This window comes from Danio rerio, chromosome 25 (genome assembly GCF_052040795.2).
Source record: "Danio rerio strain M-AB ecotype USA chromosome 25, GRCz13ab, whole genome shotgun sequence".
Taxonomy (NCBI): Eukaryota; Metazoa; Chordata; class Actinopteri; order Cypriniformes; family Danionidae; genus Danio; species Danio rerio.
Genome location: NC_141045.1, coordinates 13,287,010 through 13,303,784, shown reverse-complemented (window position 1 = coordinate 13,303,784; position 16,775 = coordinate 13,287,010). Strand labels below are relative to the sequence as shown.

Sequence of the window (16,775 nt, the reverse complement as noted above, 5' to 3'; positions counted from 1 at the left end):
ATTAATAAAGGGACTAAGCCGACAAGAAAATTAATGAATGAATAATAATAATAATAATAATAATAATAATAATAATAATAATAATAATAGTTCACATTTATAATTATATTTAAACGTATATTAAATAAAATAAATTAAAAGGTCATTTTAATTGTTATATAACTTAGTAGCAGCAGCAGCAGTATCGCTGACAATTAATACATTTATTAATTATTAATACAATTTAATTGTGCATTGTTTATTAGTAGCAGTGTAAAATAAATAATTGGACATAATATTTATTTAATTAAATAATAGTAATAAAAATAATAATAATAATGATAAGAAGAAACACATTTTAACCGACCAAAATAAAATAGTTTTATTCACTCCTCCTTTGTTTTAACAATATAATTGGACCTTTCTTGTTCACAAACACAAAGATTTTAGTGGCGTTTTCTGAACTTGAGTTTATTACGGCTGAGAGATTATTGCAAATTCACTACACATCCATACTGATGTGCGGCAATAAATTTAGCTAAATTGACATGCAAACATAAAGTGTAGTGCAAATATACCCCTTTATTAACCATAGGCTGTTAAAGAAACAGAAACGGTAGAATGTGATGACATCAATAATATGCAAATTGACGTATGACGTAATTAACGACATTTAGCGACTTTTCATTGAAAATAGTTGGCAACAGTGCACCTCTTTACTTTTGTCTGCAAAACCCCTCCCCCCATGCTCTTCACTTTCGTCTGCGACACCTATCACACACCACTTACCATCTGCGCTCTTCACTTTCGTCCACGACATCGCCACCCCTTGCCCACCCCTCTTCACTTTGGTCTGCAAAACCCCTCCTCCTACATAATTTACTTTAGTCTGCAACACCTGCCCCCCCATCCACAACCAAACACATGGCTACGGTGTAAATATTCAGTACAGTTACAAGCTTATTGCCACATTATATCGTTGTCAATGTGGCAACATGATACTTTTGTCTTCGCGGATTTCCTGAAGATAAATACCAAACAATAATGCAACTGGAATAAGTACAGCAGTCGCCATCGTCAATCTCATATGAAGTAAGAGCCCGCGAGGACATAAGGGCTGTCCTATTTCTTAGGGGTAAATTTTAAAGCCCTTTCCCTTTACACTCTGTTTCAAGGGGAAAGGGATTGGGATTGGGCCTAAATAGGGAAATAGGATTGGGATTGGGCCTAAGTTTCTCAGCTCACTCTGCTGGCTTTACGTGCTGAAGTTGAGTTGAGATGAAATGATGGCCGCTGTTGTTGAAACAGTTTGATGCAGAAACTCTCCTGCTGCTTCTACAAATAAGATGCACAGCGCTCTGTCAGACACACACTGTGAACACTTCTGTCTATGTGTTTGATGGGGAATCACTCACTGCATTTAGCTGAACACACTCACTTATGACAATGACAATCTTAAGGTCATCGTGTGGATGTTTGGAGATAATTGAGGTATAGGGTGTTGTTTTTGTTTTTTGTTGTTGCTGTTTTTTTTGTTTTGTGTGTTGCTCTTTTGTTTTTGGTTTAGTGTTTTTTTTTTTTTGGTGTTTTGTCTTGTTTTGTGTGTTTTTTGCTCTTGTTTTTAGTTTAGTGGTTTTGTTTTGCTGTTTTCATTTTTAATGAATTTTTTTTGTGCTGTTTAGTTTCATTATTTGTTTTGTTCTGTTCAGTTTTTTTCCTTTTGTTTAATTTGCTAATCTGTTTTAATTTTGTTATTAATTTTTTTTGTTATTTTTGTTCTGTTCTTTACTTTCATTTTCAGTTTTTTTTTTGCTCCTTTGTTTTTAATTTAGTGTGTTTTGTTTTTCTTTTGTTTGTTTTTTGGTGATTTTCTTGTTTTGTGTTTTTTTGTTCTTGTTTTTGTGTGTTTTTTTAGTTTAGTGCTTTTGCTGTTTTTATTTTTTTGTTCTGTTGTGTTGTTGTTTTTTTGCTCTTGATTTTTCTTTTGTTTTTTTTAATTTGTTATTCTGTTTTAATTTTGTTTTATTTATTTATTTATTTTTTGCTGTTTTTTACTTTTTTGTTCTGTTCTGTCCTTTTTAGTTTTTAGTTAAGTTTAGCTTTTTAGTTTTGTGTTGTTTTTTGCTTTTTTTCTCGTGTTTTTGTTGTTTTGTTTTTATTTTAGTGTGTTTTGTTTTGTTAGTTTTTTGGTGTTTTTCTTGTTTTTTTGCTCTTGTTTTTAGTTTAGTGTTTTTGCTTTGTATTGTTGCTTTAATTTTTTTTCTTTTGCTATTTTGTTTTATTTTTTGTTTTGTTTGTTCTGTTAATTTTTTGTTTTGTTTATTTTTTGTTCTTTTGTTTTTTTCTTGTAGTTTTATTTTATTTATTATTTTCTATTTTTCTTATTTTTGTTTAGTTTTTGTTCTGTTCTCTACTTTTTTTGTTTAGTTTTGTTTATTTTTTCTGTTTTTTTTTGTTTGTTTCTTTGCTGTTTTGTATTTTTTGCTGTTTTTATTTCTTTTATTTATTTTTGTTTGGTTTTTGCATATGCCACAAAGCTTGAAAATATGTTTCTTTTTTTTACTTTTCTTTTGCAGCATGTTTTTGACAGCCCTGGTGTGCATACTGCCCATAATAACACTAACATAAACATTCTTAATGAAGTAATATTTTATGTGTGTGAATGGGTGTTTATGGATGTTTCCCAGTGATGATTTGCAGCTGGAAGGACATCCGCTGCGTAAAAAACAAATGCTGAATAAGTTGGTGGTTCATTTTGCTGTAGCGACCCCAGATTAATAAAGTGACTGAGCCGAAAAGATAATGAATGAATGAATTCATCTATAGTGCATGTCTTTGGACTGTTGGGGAAATCGGAGAACCTGCAGAAAAACACATGAACACGGGGAGAACATGCAAACTCCACACAGAAATGCCAACTGACCCAGCCCGGACTCGAACCAGCGACCTTCTTGCTGTGAGACTATAGTGCTAACCACTAAGCCATCGTGTCACCCTATATTCCAATATTTGTATTATTTTATTTTAGTTGCCAAATGGTGTCATTCTGCCATCCAGTTCTTTGTGTTATTATTACATTTTATTTTAATTATAAAAATGTATGTCTTATTGAATTAAATTTAGTTTTGTATTTTATTTTAAATTTGTTGTATTTATAATTTAATTGAATTTAACTGAACTTAGAGTTTGTTGTTTGTTTTTATTGAGTTTTATTTCCTTTGAATCATATATATTTTAACTTAGTTGTATTTAACTTTATAGTACGTTATGTTATATTTTATTTTAATGAAGTTCATGATAAAATAATCTTCATTGAGTTACTCTAGTTTTGCATAGATGCTTGTTTTCCCACAATACAACTATTAACAGTCATAATTCCTTCATAAAGACAAAGATCTCACATAGTGTCCGTAGACCATGTTTAAAATATATATATATTGATCTCGCTCTCCTTTCAGCACATGATAAAACCCCTTCCCCTCATTGCCCCTTCAGAAGACATATAATATCCCATCATCTCTTTATGGCAAGGAAAACTGTAAATGGACATTTTTCGCATCTGCTTTTCTGAGGCACCGAGGCAATTTTGAGCCCCAGTCGATGACGAAAGTTAATGAAACACAAGCACATCCCAGCGATTTTTCTCTAATTCAATAAAAACGCATCGATTGGGCCAAAAGTAATGGAATAACGGTGACAGTGACGTTTCAATCTACAATAATCTGCACTATAGATGGAGTTTTGGCTCTCAATCATGGAGATGTTGGAGGTAATTTCATCCGCCGCCGTTTTAGATTTCCTCCGTTTCATTTTCTCTTGCTCTCGTTTTTTTTTTCTGTCCCTCCTTCTTCTTTTTCTACTCCTTCTTGCGGCTGATCTTTTATTCATTGCATGGCTAATGAAGCGTCTGATAGACTGTGGTTCATTTTTTGGCAGAGAGCAGATGATGAGACGCGTCCACAGGTCGGCAGCAGCGGTGGCTTCTACCATCGTTTTCATGCATGCTGCTCTCTTTTGCTTTCTTGGGTATATTTGATGCATTTTTCTCCTTGGTTTATTTGGAGTGGTTAGGGAACATCCGAGGGTTTGGACATGATAGTAACGTGTGCAAATGTTTGCAGTCTGTTTTCAGTTCAGTAAACGCTAACGCTGGATATGCAGCATACAGGACTTAAAGCTTTGACTTACTTTATTTTATGAATTATAATGTATTTTTTATAAAAATAATCATATTAATAATTATAATAATAATAATAACAGCAAAAATCAAATTAAATAACCTTTTAAAATATTTATCAGAAAAAAAATATTTAAAAACACATAAACAATAAAATAAAACAACTACTACTGCTTATAATGATAACAAAATAAAATTAAGAATAAAAATAACTTACAATAACAACAATATTAGTACAAAATAATAATAATAATAATAATACAATAATAATAATAATAAGAAAAAACTAACAATAACAACATCAACATTAATACAACAACATATTATCATTACATTATTATTATTATTATTATTATTATTATTATTATTATTATTATTATAACTAACAAAAACAAAAAATAATAAAGTTAATAACTAAAGAAAAAAACACCACCACCACCACCACCAACAACAACAACAACAATAAGAAGAGGAAAAAGAAGAACTAACAATAACAAAAACAATGCTAGTACAAAATATTATTACTATTATTATTATTATTATTGTTATTATTATTATTATTATTATTATTATTATTATTTATTTATTTATTTATTTATTTATTTATTTATTTATTTATTTATTTATTTATTTATTTATTTATTATTTTTTAACCAGTATTAGCAACAATATTAGTACAAATATAATTAATGCATATTTTAAATTACTGTACTAAAAAATATAGAAAATGAAATTTATATGAAAACATAAAATATTAAATGTAATAGAATTAATTCTAATTATTTAAATTATTTTTAAAACCCTTAAACGAATTGATAAAAACAAACATGCACAAAAAAACTTTTTTTTAATTTCAATTTAATTTTGACAGCACAAATGCAGTTAATATGCATTTTTAAAAACTTATTTGAAATAAAAATAAAATGAAATGTATTTAATTTAACACAAAAACATTAAGTGTGGTAAAATGATGATGATGATGATGATGATGATGATGATGATGATAAAAATAATTGCTAACATATTAATTAAAAATAATAATAAAAAATATAATTAATACACACAGTTAAAGTCAGAATTATTACCCCCCCTCCTTTAATTTTTTTTTATTTTTTAAATGTTTCCCAACTAATGTTTAACAGAGCAAGAAAATTTTCACAGTTTCTGATAATATTTTTTCTTCTGTTTTATTTTGCCTAGAATAAAAGTGTTTTTTAAATTTTTTAAAAAAGTATTGTAAGGACAAAATCATTAGCCCTCTTAAGCAATATTTTTTTCCTCTATAATCTATACAATAAACCATCGTTATACAATAATTTGCCTAATTACCCTAACCTGCCCAGTTAACCTAATTAACCTAGTTAAGGATTAAAAAAAAAAAACACTTTAAGCTGTACAGAAGTGTCTTGAAAAATATCTAGTCATTACTGTCATCATGGCAAAAATAAAATAAATCAGTTATAAGAAATGAGTTATAAAAAATATTATGATTAGAAATGTGATAAAAAAAATCTGCTCCCCCTTAAACAGGAATTGGGGGAAAAATAAAGAGGGGGCTAATAATTCTGTATATAACTGTATATAAAAATACAATAATGTTGAAAAAAAATGCAATAAAATGAATTTAAAAAAGCAAAAAAAGATTATAATTACATTAAGCTTAAGTATTTAAAAATGTAAGCTCCTAAATATATTATGGCAAAAATCAACCTGCCCCATTTTTAACAATTAATTAATTCATGAATTTTTTATTCTTTTGAAGATTAAAGTATATCAAAAAATGAGAGAAAGTGTGTAAAGGTTTCCACAACAATATAAAGCGGCACAACTATATTCATAATTGATTATGGAAAATAAACTATTTCTTGAGCAGCAAATCAGAATGATTTCTGAAGGATCATGGGAACAATATAATGTATATATTTTACTATATTGAAGAAAATAAATTCAGCCTTGATGAGCATCAGAGACTTCTTTTAAGAACATAAAAGATATTACTGCCCCCAAGCTTTTGAACGCAACATTATATAAATTATTTCCCCCCATGTGACACATCTGAAGATCTTCATTCCTTTCACCTTTTCTTCTTCTGCAACATTCCAAATCTCCCTACTAAGCTTTACACCTGTAGTGTCAATAGCAGGTAAGCCCGAACAGGCAGACTCTACACTTTTTGACTTTGACTGACATTTTAAAGCTAAAACAAGCCTTTCTGGAGGTTGAGGGCTTCCACATCGCCAGAGGGTCCAAGCTCTTTCTGATACTCATCGTCTTTCACAGAAAACACAGCAATGAGAAAACAAAAGTTGGCGTCACGAATGGGATCTTTAGAGGGCACCTCGATGCAGGTTGGGTTTAGTCACGTTTTGTTCCCTGAAAGTGTTTTTTTGGGAAGCTGTTTAGGATTCTGCAGGAGCTTTTTTTTCGTGATAAAAGGCTAAGTGGGATTTTGTCTCCAATCTTGGCCATTTCTCTGGGTAATGAAATGTTACTTCCCAACTGGAATTGGCTCTGTAAGGTCATTCTGATGGGGTCTTGAAAACTTGTTTCAGGATACAAGTCGCAGAACATCAGGATAAATGGACTGCCTTCTCCACCAAGTATGTATTGAAGTAGGAGTTTTCATGTTTACACAACTGCGTTTTTTGCCACAAATATACTTTTATGCATTTCGCCTTCTCGTTTACATAATAACAGCATTTTTAGGACTGAAAATGCTTAATTTTGAAATTGGGTGTTAACATTTTTAAAAAAGAGGTTTAAAGTTTTTGAAAACAGGTTTTGAAGTTTTTGAAAAGAGGTTCTGAAGTTTTCAAAATAGGTTTTGAAGTTTTTGAAAACAGTTTTTGAAAGCGTATTTTGAAGTTTTTGAATGCGAGTTTTGAAGATTTCGAAAACAGGTTACGAAGATTTCAAAAACAGGTTTTTAAGGTTTTAAAAACGGGTTTCAAAGTTTTTAAAAGGAGATTTTGAAATGACTTTTAAAGTTTTCGGAAACAGGTTTTGAAGTTTTTGAAAACGGGTATTAACGTTTTTAAAACAGGTTTCGAAGTTATTGAAAAGAGGTTTTGAAGTTTTTTGAAAACGAGTTTCAAAGTTTTTTTTTATATTTTATAAATAAGTTTGCAATAAAATGTTGCCTAAAGAGAAAGTTTGCATATTGGGAACTATATTTTGGGAACCAAATATGTTTGGGAAATGCAATTAATGCACTATATGTAATTATACACACAAATTATACACAACACCACCACCATTTTCCTCTCTCTATTGGTGATCTACATATGAAAAAACATGACTTTGCAGCACATTTTTATTTGTATGCTGTAATTAAATTATTTAGCAGTGTTTGCTCAAAGTGTTTATTGAAGAATTAAGCCTGCATTACACTGTAAATTTGTCTTTATCATCATCTCTGTATGATTCAAACGGTTGTTTTTCTGGCCACATATGTGTTGGAGGCCTGCGCTGGTGTCCTGCTGTTAAAAAGATGCAGCCAAGCTGTTTTCTTTGATAATGAAAAGTTTTCAATCTGCCTAACAGGTGCTCTGACCTGGCCATCTCATTTATGAGAATCAGTTTGTGGCGAGCTGTGGAGAACAGCCAACATCCGAGATCTACAGTCCTAATTGCACAGCTGCCGCCGAAAATTTTATTTTTTATTTTTTTTTGTGTAATTTTCTAAAACTGGAAAGTAGAGAAATATTTCCACACCTGGCTTTTAATAGCAAATCTGTCTTTTCCATCTGCAATTATTCACAAGATTGGCCAGAGCTTTGGAAAAGTTGTCATATGTGGCCACCAGTATATTGTGTAGGGATGGGAAGATTAACCGATATGTATCGATACGCGGTCATGCGCGTGCACGATGCGAGTGCATCGGTTGAGCAGCAGAGGATGAATGAAATTTTGGAAGCAAATCGAGATGCATCGGTTTTTGCGAGATGCATCGATTTTTCCGAGATACAGCTTATATTTTTAATATAGAATGTATTTTTTATTTATTAACAAGTGTTGTCAACCTGTTTTTGGCGCATAATTTAATCGACCTACATAAAGTAAGCCTTAGCAACGGATTTGCGGATGTGCACACACTACAACTCAGTGTATCAGGTGTGCGGATGAAGCTAGTGGTGCGCCCTCAGAAAGCGCGAGAAGCAAAACAAACATTTTATTCCCCACTGAGTTTTAAATCTAAAGTATGGCAAGCAACATTATGGATTTAAGGATGGACGACATGACAGGACAGATGCAATTTGCAAAATGTGCCGCGCATCTGTAAAATACGCGGGCAGTACGACTAATCTGATATCTCACTTGAAGCAGCGCCACGGTGTTGTTGTGAAAGCATCTTCCAGTGTTTCTGCATCCCCGGCTTTCGCACTGCTTCAACCAGCTCCAAAAGTGGTGAGAATTGCAAGTTTTTTTTCCGTGCGCAACAGTTCTGCTCGCTCTACGCCAATAACGAATGCTATTGCATTGTTCATCTGCAAAGATATTCAGCCTAGTGTCACGGAGAACGAAGGTTTTAAACACCTCCTCCTGTTAATTTTTATTTAATTATAATAATAATAATATTAATTATAATAATGATAAAAATAATGGGTGTCACGGTGGCACAGTGGGTAGTTTGACCACCTCACAGCAAGAAGATTGCTGGTTTGTTATATTTTTATTAGCCTGTTGTTTACAGTGACAGTGATGTTTCAAAGCAGCATAACACTGCTAGTTCACAACCTTAAGTTTTGAATAATCAGTGGCAAACTATCTTTGTAAAACTTGTTTTCATAGTTGAAAAGTTAAATCACAATTCTTGTTGTGCAATGCTAAATTTATTTATGTTGAAAGAGTGCAAATATATACATATTTTTTTAATATATATTGCACTTATACATTCTGTTTATCTTGAAAATACTTAAATAATATGTGCTATAGGTTCTAAAATGGCCCTCTACTGTAAACTGACATTCTGGCTCTGAGAGAAGAGCCAGTTTGTAAAAAAAGTCTTTGTTTTGCTTGGTTTATAAATAATCAAACTCATTCAATGGCACAGCATCCTCTTTCACATCATCTCATAAACTTGATCTAATTAGTGCTGAAATATCGCATCGTATCGTGATATGGGTGTGAATCGTATCGTGTTGCATCGCAATATGTCACAAATGTATCGCTAATATATCGGATCGTATTCTTTGTATCGAGATGCGTATCGGATCGGCATTATAGCTTAGATGCCCAACCCTACTGTATATGTATTGTGACTTTTTAATCTCAGTATTGCGTGATGCAAATTAGCCATTCTAACTTTTTTTCAGAACTGTGAGATTTAAATTATGAGGAATAAACTCTCAATTCGGAGAAATAAAGTCCCAATTCTGATAAATAAAATCTCAATTTTGTGAAAAAGTCAAAAATCTCAGGAAAAGTCTCACTTTTGAGAAATATATTTTCAGTTCGATAAAGTAGTCTCTGAGAATAAAGTCCTAATTTAGTGAAAAAGTCAGCGTTCTGAGGAATAGTCACAATTCTGAGAAATAAAGTCTCAACTTTGAGAAATAAAGTCTGAATTCTGAGAAATAGTCAAAATCGTGAGAAATAGTCAACATTCTGAGAAATAAAGTCTGAATTCTGAGAAATAAAGTCTGAATTCTGAGAAATAAAGTCTCAATTCTGAGAAATAAAGTCTGAATTCTGAGAAATAAAGTCTTAATTTTGTGAAAGTCACAATTCTTAGGAAAAGTCTCACTTTTGAGAAATATATTTTCAGTTCGATAAAGTAGTCTCTGAGAATAAAGTCCTAATTTAGTGAAAAAGTCAGCATTCTGAATAGTCACAATTCTGAGAAATAAAGTCTCAATTCTGAGAAATAAAGTCATAGTTCTAAGAAATACATTTTCAACTTTGAGAAATAAAGTCTGAATTCTGAGAAATAAAGTCTCAACTTTGAGAAATAAAGTCTGAATTCTGAGAAATAGTCAAAATTGTGAGAAATAGTCAACATTCTGAGAAATAAAGTCTCAATTCTGAGAAATAAAGTCTGAATTCTGAGAAATAAAGTCTTAATTTTGTGAAAGTCACAATTCTCAGGAAAAGTCTCACTTTTGAGAAATATATTTTCAGTTCAATAAAGTAGTTCTGAGAAATAGTCAACATTGTGAGAAATAAAGTCAGAATTATGAGGAATAGTCTCGATTCTGAGAAATAAGCTCAATTCTGAGAAATGAAGTGAAAATTCTGAGTCTCATATCTATGAAATAAGTTTAAATTTTGAGATATAATTTCCAAATCTTCAAAAACAAAGTCAAAATTAATAGGAATAAAGTCTTAACTTTGTGAAAGTCAAAATTCTGAGGAATGAAGGCTCAATTCTGAGAAATAATGTCAGAAATGTAAGAAATAAATTCAAAATTTTGAGAAAAAAAGTTAGAATTCTGAGAAATAGTTGCAATTCTGAGAGTCGCAATTCAATCAGTCAAGTAATAAATAAATTGATTGCCATTTTGTAGGGCTAACTGAGATAAAAACTGGTTTAATCTGTTTTTTATGACTACTTGTTCTTGACAATAATTAAACAAATTTCCTATCGCACGATTGGCCATGGTTTTGGAGTAGAGCTGAACTGACTCGCATGCGATTGTCATTCACTTTCATCTATAAAACCGTCTCTGCAAACAGCTGTGAATCTCCAGCATGTGTGTGTATTTAAACCTGTATGTTCAGCGGTTACCACACAAAGCCATAGTTCTTCGCAAAATATCGCATCCGATATCATCATTCCATAGTCAAATCGCAAATCATTTGTCAACTCTGTGCGTTGCTTTTCTGTGAACTATTTACCTTTTGTAGTAAATGTTGCTAATGTTAAACCTGAAAACAATCGTAACTACCATATATAATGCTGTTTTTACACAAAACTTACTTCAAAGCTTCAGTCGAGTGTTTTAAATACGCCCTTCAGTGAAACTATGTGTCTTCATACCCAGAATAAAGCACTCAAATGAGCAGTGGCAAAGGCGTCGCGTCATTACATGCTTTATTATCAGAAAAACTATCATAAGAAGAGTGTAAATAAATCATATGTCATCATTGTTATGCGTTAATTAATCCAGTTTAGTCAAATCAAAGCAGTTTAATCTTCTGTTTATAATACACTATAGCAAATCCCCATAGACTGGTGTTTCCTGATGTTCCTTAGGGCATGTTCTATGTCACTCAGAAGAGCGCCTTCTAGCCTTCTGGAGATTTACTACTGATCACAACACAGTACTTTCCTCACAATGTGATTGTATGCCGATTTGTTGTTCAGCACTGTTTTGGAGTTCATCTCAGTAGCTTTAAAAGTGTGATTTCTATTGGCTTGTACGCACAATAAGAGTCAGGAAGCGGCTTGATCTCTGGCTCGGAGCTCCCGGTTGTGTTTGGTTTGTGAATTGTGGCCTAGACTGCAGTGGAGGAAAGCCTCGCTGAAGGGGTGTGGGCCGTTTTCCTCCTCCACCGTGAGAGGAGTTTTAATGAGAGCACAGGCGATGCATGTCCTGCGCATTCATAAATAGCTTTCCGCCCCCGTCAAACTCCCTTCATCCTCCGTACACCGGCCCACGGAGCTGGTAGAAACATCCAGCAAACGCGGAAAACAGGAGCATCAAATCACAGAGGGAACAGGGGCTTCCTTCAACGCCTGGTCGGTCTGACATTTAACGCCCTTGTGCTGCTAATGCTCATTCTAAATGCCTGTCTGGGTGGAGGATGACTTTTTATAAGATTTTATAGAAGGTGGAAGAGAAGTTTGAGCTTATGATTTCTTATTTGAGGCTTGGAGCATAAAGTGAAAGTTGTATAATGTGTTATACTTTTAACCCTTTTAGTGTTTTAAAGCATTAAATATATATATATATATATATATATATATATATATATATATATATATATATATATATATATATATATATATATATATATATATATTTTTTTTTAAACTAAAACCATTAAAAAGTTAGTTTTATTGTGTTTTACCATGTTTATTATGGCATATACTGCTTTTTGATAGATTTTTATTTTGTTTTTTCATTTGGAATCTTATGTTAACCATTTTGATGACTTTTTTACATGTTTATGGAAAGTTTATTTTTATGGCATCTATGAAATTCTATTATTATTATTGTTTTGAATTTATAACTAATTTAAATAAACAATTTATAAAAACAAGATAATTATCAGTGGAATTATTATTATTATTATTATTATTATTATTATTATTATTATTATTATTATTATCTTCATCATCATTATTATTATCATTATTGATAATAATAACAACAGCAATAATAATAATATTATTAATAATAATAATAATAATAATAATAATTTTTATTATTGTTATTAATAATGATATTATTATTATCATCTTATTTTTTTGAATTTGTAACTTATGATTTTAATAAATAATTTATAAAAACAAGCTATTTATTAGTGGAATTATTATTATTATTATATCATATTTTTATTTATTTGTAATTATAACTTATGGTTAAAATAAATCATTATTAAAAACAAGATATTTGTCAGTGGAGTATTATTATTATTATTATTATTATTATTATTATTATTATTATTATTAATTTGTTTTTAATTTATAGCTTATAATTTAAATAAACAATCTATAAAAACAGGATATTTATCAGTGGAATTATTATTATTATTATTATTACTAATTTATTTTTAATTCATAGCTTATAATTTAAATAAACAATCTATAAAAACAGGATATTTATTTGTGGAATTATTATTATTATTATTATTATTATTATTATTTTGATTTAGATTTTATAACTTATGATAAAAAATAAATACAAATAAATAAATAAATAAATACATGCACATATTGTAATATTCATGTAATTTCTCTATTATATTTAGATTTTGTTATAGATTTTGTACCACCAATTTTTGCTAATTTAATAATTTTTTAATGCAAAATATTGTTATTTGTGTCATTTTGGTGTTCGGTCGGTTGTTCATCGAGACTGAAAACTGAATTGTTCAGTATATATAAATATTTGACACCAGCAGTGTTCGAGATCTGATGGACCCTTGCTGAAAAATCGCAGCAGAGCATGTTGAACAGAATCCTTCAAATGATACATAATCTTGTATTTTTCTGTTCTTTTGTTGCACGTTTCATCTGAAAACTCAAGAAACCATGTTGAAAATGGATATGCAGTTCATCTAAATCCCGTGTTGTTCATCAGGGACTGTCAGACAACAGATTCACAGCATCTTTGGGCAGCGTATAAAAAAAAACGTAAGCGTTTCCTTTCTAAAAACAAGGTTATTTAGATGCTACCAAGTAATAGATTGGAAAAGAAATTTTGAATTTGACTCAGGCTCCAAATCGAAGTTTGTGTTTGTAGCGATTTCGTAAGGTTCATTGATTTTTTTTCTTCCCCTCATGCAAGTGTTTTATTACCTTGCTTTGTATTCTTTCCAGCACATCAGAGACTTTCCTGTCTAGCCTAGCTTTCATCAAGCCAAGACACCAACGAAAAGAGAGAGGGAATAAGGAGACTGCTTTACACGTAATTCCTTTTCTATTCAGGTCTTTATATTGTTAGCATGGATTGCAGGGTGGCTCATTTTAAAACCTCCAGTGTATTTCTTTTTTTTCTTCTGTCGAGCATCAATAGCCTCAGCAGGTCATGCCTTTAAGTAAAAACGTACAATTATACGACCATAATTTGCCATAATTAAAGCTCGAAAATTGATATGAGCTAAGAACGTCAACAAAGGAGATGTAGTTCACGTACATTCATCACAAATTTATGAGGATATCTTGTTTTAATTAATTCATAATTGCTTTGGAAACTCTGAGAGCTCACCGCCGTTACTTTCCCCCCTAAATAATTACAACCGTGTCACCCAATGGGATGTTTTAGATTGGTAATTGGAATATGATTTAAGTGACTTTTTAAATATTTCAAGCCCGGAGAATAAAACGTAATAGAACATTTAGGAAAAAAAAGGCCGAACATTTAATACCCCGATAGGTCCGAGCAATTAAGAGGAGTGTTAAATTTGATTTGGCAATATTGGCGAGTAAAAAGCAGAGTAATAACTATGGAAATAGGTTGGGTTTATCTACACTGGCCACTGGCTGTGTGGATGTGTATGACACATTCGGTGCGGTGGTAAATCAGAGCTTACAGCGTTTCCCTTGGGAACGCAGGACAATTTAGACATCCGCTTTTTCTTCAGAACAGCTTATGATATGCCATCTGACAAGGCTGGAAGCTAGGATGATCAAGGTGCGCTTTTTAGGAAAGGTTTGGGTAAAGGGAGCTATGCTAATAATTCTTAGCTAATGTGGATGTAAATGTTTAAGGCACACTTTTTAGGAAAGGTTTGGGTAAAGGGAGCTATGCTAATAATTCTTAGCTAATGTGGATGTAAATGTTAAAGGCACACTTTTTAGGAAAGGTTTGGATAAAGGGAGATGCTAACATTTTAGTCAACATTCCTTAGCCAATATTGATGTAAATGTTTAAGACACACTTTTTAGGAGAAGTTTGGATAAAAAGAGGTGCTAACGTTTATGCTAATATTTCTAAAACAAAGTTGATGTAAATGTTTAAGTCACACTTTTTAGTAAAAGTTTGTTTAAGGGAGCTGCTACCGTTTATGCCAATATTCCTGTTGATGTAAATGTTCAAGTCACAGTTTTTAGGAAAGGTTTAGGTAAAGGGAGGTGCTACCGTTTATGCTAATATTCCTAAGCCATTGTTAATGTAAATGTTCAAAGCACAGTTTTTAGGTAAGGTTTGGTTTAAGGGAGATGCTAACGTTCATTATCATTGGTACCGAATTTTAGCATCGTGCAACCCTAACACAAAATTGGCAACCAAAACGACAATGGTGGACTAGACGACCATGTGGGCACAGATGCGTAGTGTTTTTAGTCATTGTTTGAGGATCTCTGTGAGTAATTTGCCTAAAGTGTCTTTTCTATTTTTAGTGCATCATTGGGATTGCATTAAACATTGGGGTTGAGTTTCCCCAGCTGTTATAACGACTTTACTGTGGTTTTCATGATAACACTCCCAAGTATTATACAGAAAACATGCTAGAACTGTTGATTGATAGTTATTCTCAGTTTGTAAAGAGCTTGACGTTTCAAGCTTAAATATAAAGCCCTTTCTAATGAAGTCTCTTGCTCCAAAGCTTTAATTGCAAGTGAGAGATTGTAGGATGAGAGATCTCAGCAGTGGATGAGTTAAGGGATTGAGCGTGTCTCCTTCCCTAATTCACTTTGCAGAAACTTTGCACCACCCCCTACTTGTTACAAATACCCTTCGGAAAAAGCCGAGCCCCCCCCGGATCATGTCTTTAAGTCCGACCCCATATCCGTCTACCCCACCTAATTGAATTGCTCAGAATGAGAAGATTCCGTCTGCCAGAAAGCCCGCATGCTTTATTTCCCATCAGCAGGTGAAGAACACATGGGGTTTGATGGCAGAACCCTGATGTGCTCCCTGCCCGTCTGATCCCTTCTTTTACCTTTCAGAATTAGTTAAGAAGACGGAGAGCGAGCTGTTCCTCGTGGAGCTGCTCTGCAAGGGCGGAGCGCCTCGTGATGATTTCACAGCTGTCTGTGGAATAATTGAAGAGCTTGTGCTTGTGGGCATGTAGAGAGAGCCCGATTTTGAATAATTAAAAGTGGTCCTGGGTCAATATGTGTTGTCGATCCTAGAACATCATTCTTGTTCAAAATTCTTGTTCAAACCATAACCCTAAATCTTAAGTTATTCTTAAAATCAAGGGTTATCTTAATGTAGAAGCACTGAACTCTGATTGTAAGCCTAAACCTAACCTCAATTGCTCAATTCAGAGGTGCATTTCCCAAACAAAGCCAAATCTCACTGCTGTATTATCATAGTATGATGCAATGTTGGAGAAACTAACTAGCTCCAGAGCTGTCACAGATGTGTCATCTGAACTATGTTGCTTAGAATTGTTTTATTGTCTTGTCTTGTATTTAGTTTGCTTTATTGTGTCAGTTTCCTTACAGTACGTCACTTCTGGATTGCTTAAACGATAGAATTATTGATTTGCATTTTACCATAGGTCAGGATATAAGTCCATAAGTCGTATTAGGCGGACACTGTGTGATTTTGCGATCATGCTTGAAATGCCGAGGTAATTTTGCGATCATGCTTGAAATGCCGAGGTGATAGAGCTGTTTCCGTAGCAGCTCTAGAACGATCTTTCACCGTCCTAAAGAACACCTCCTACTTTGGTGAGATTTCAAAGGTCAAACACACTTATTTTCTTTAGCTTTTGATCACGTGTTGTAAGTTTACGTATCTGGTCTGTTTGTATGAATTTGGTGTATTTATGTACAGCACTTTGATACCCATTGTGTTTGGTTGAAAGTGCTTTAGAAATAAAAATAATTTAAGTTGAGCTGAGCTGAGAAACATTGAATCACTGAACTATTCTGAAAAGATTAATCAAAGGCCATTTTCATGCACATTTTGGCAGTAAAGCCAGTTCTAGTAAACCTCCAGCATGTGCTTTCAGATGAAGCAGCATTTACTACAGGCAAATATTCGTTTATGACCACTGT

General features: G+C 32.2%; 1 protein-coding gene across 13 annotated transcripts in view; it reads left to right on the top strand.

Moving 5' to 3' along the window:
• Positions 1–16,775, top strand: part of ntrk3a (neurotrophic tyrosine kinase, receptor, type 3a) — a 441,806-nt gene that overhangs the window by 62,159 nt on the left and 362,872 nt on the right. The window contains exons 3-4 of one of the 13 annotated variants that reach the window (XM_087311055.2): positions 13,351–13,457; positions 13,644–13,731. The exons of the other annotated variants lie outside the window; for them this stretch is intronic. The gene's annotated coding sequence lies outside the window, so the exon portion shown is untranslated. The remainder of the gene's footprint in view (positions 1–13,350; positions 13,458–13,643; positions 13,732–16,775) is intronic. 13 annotated transcript variants of the gene reach the window in all.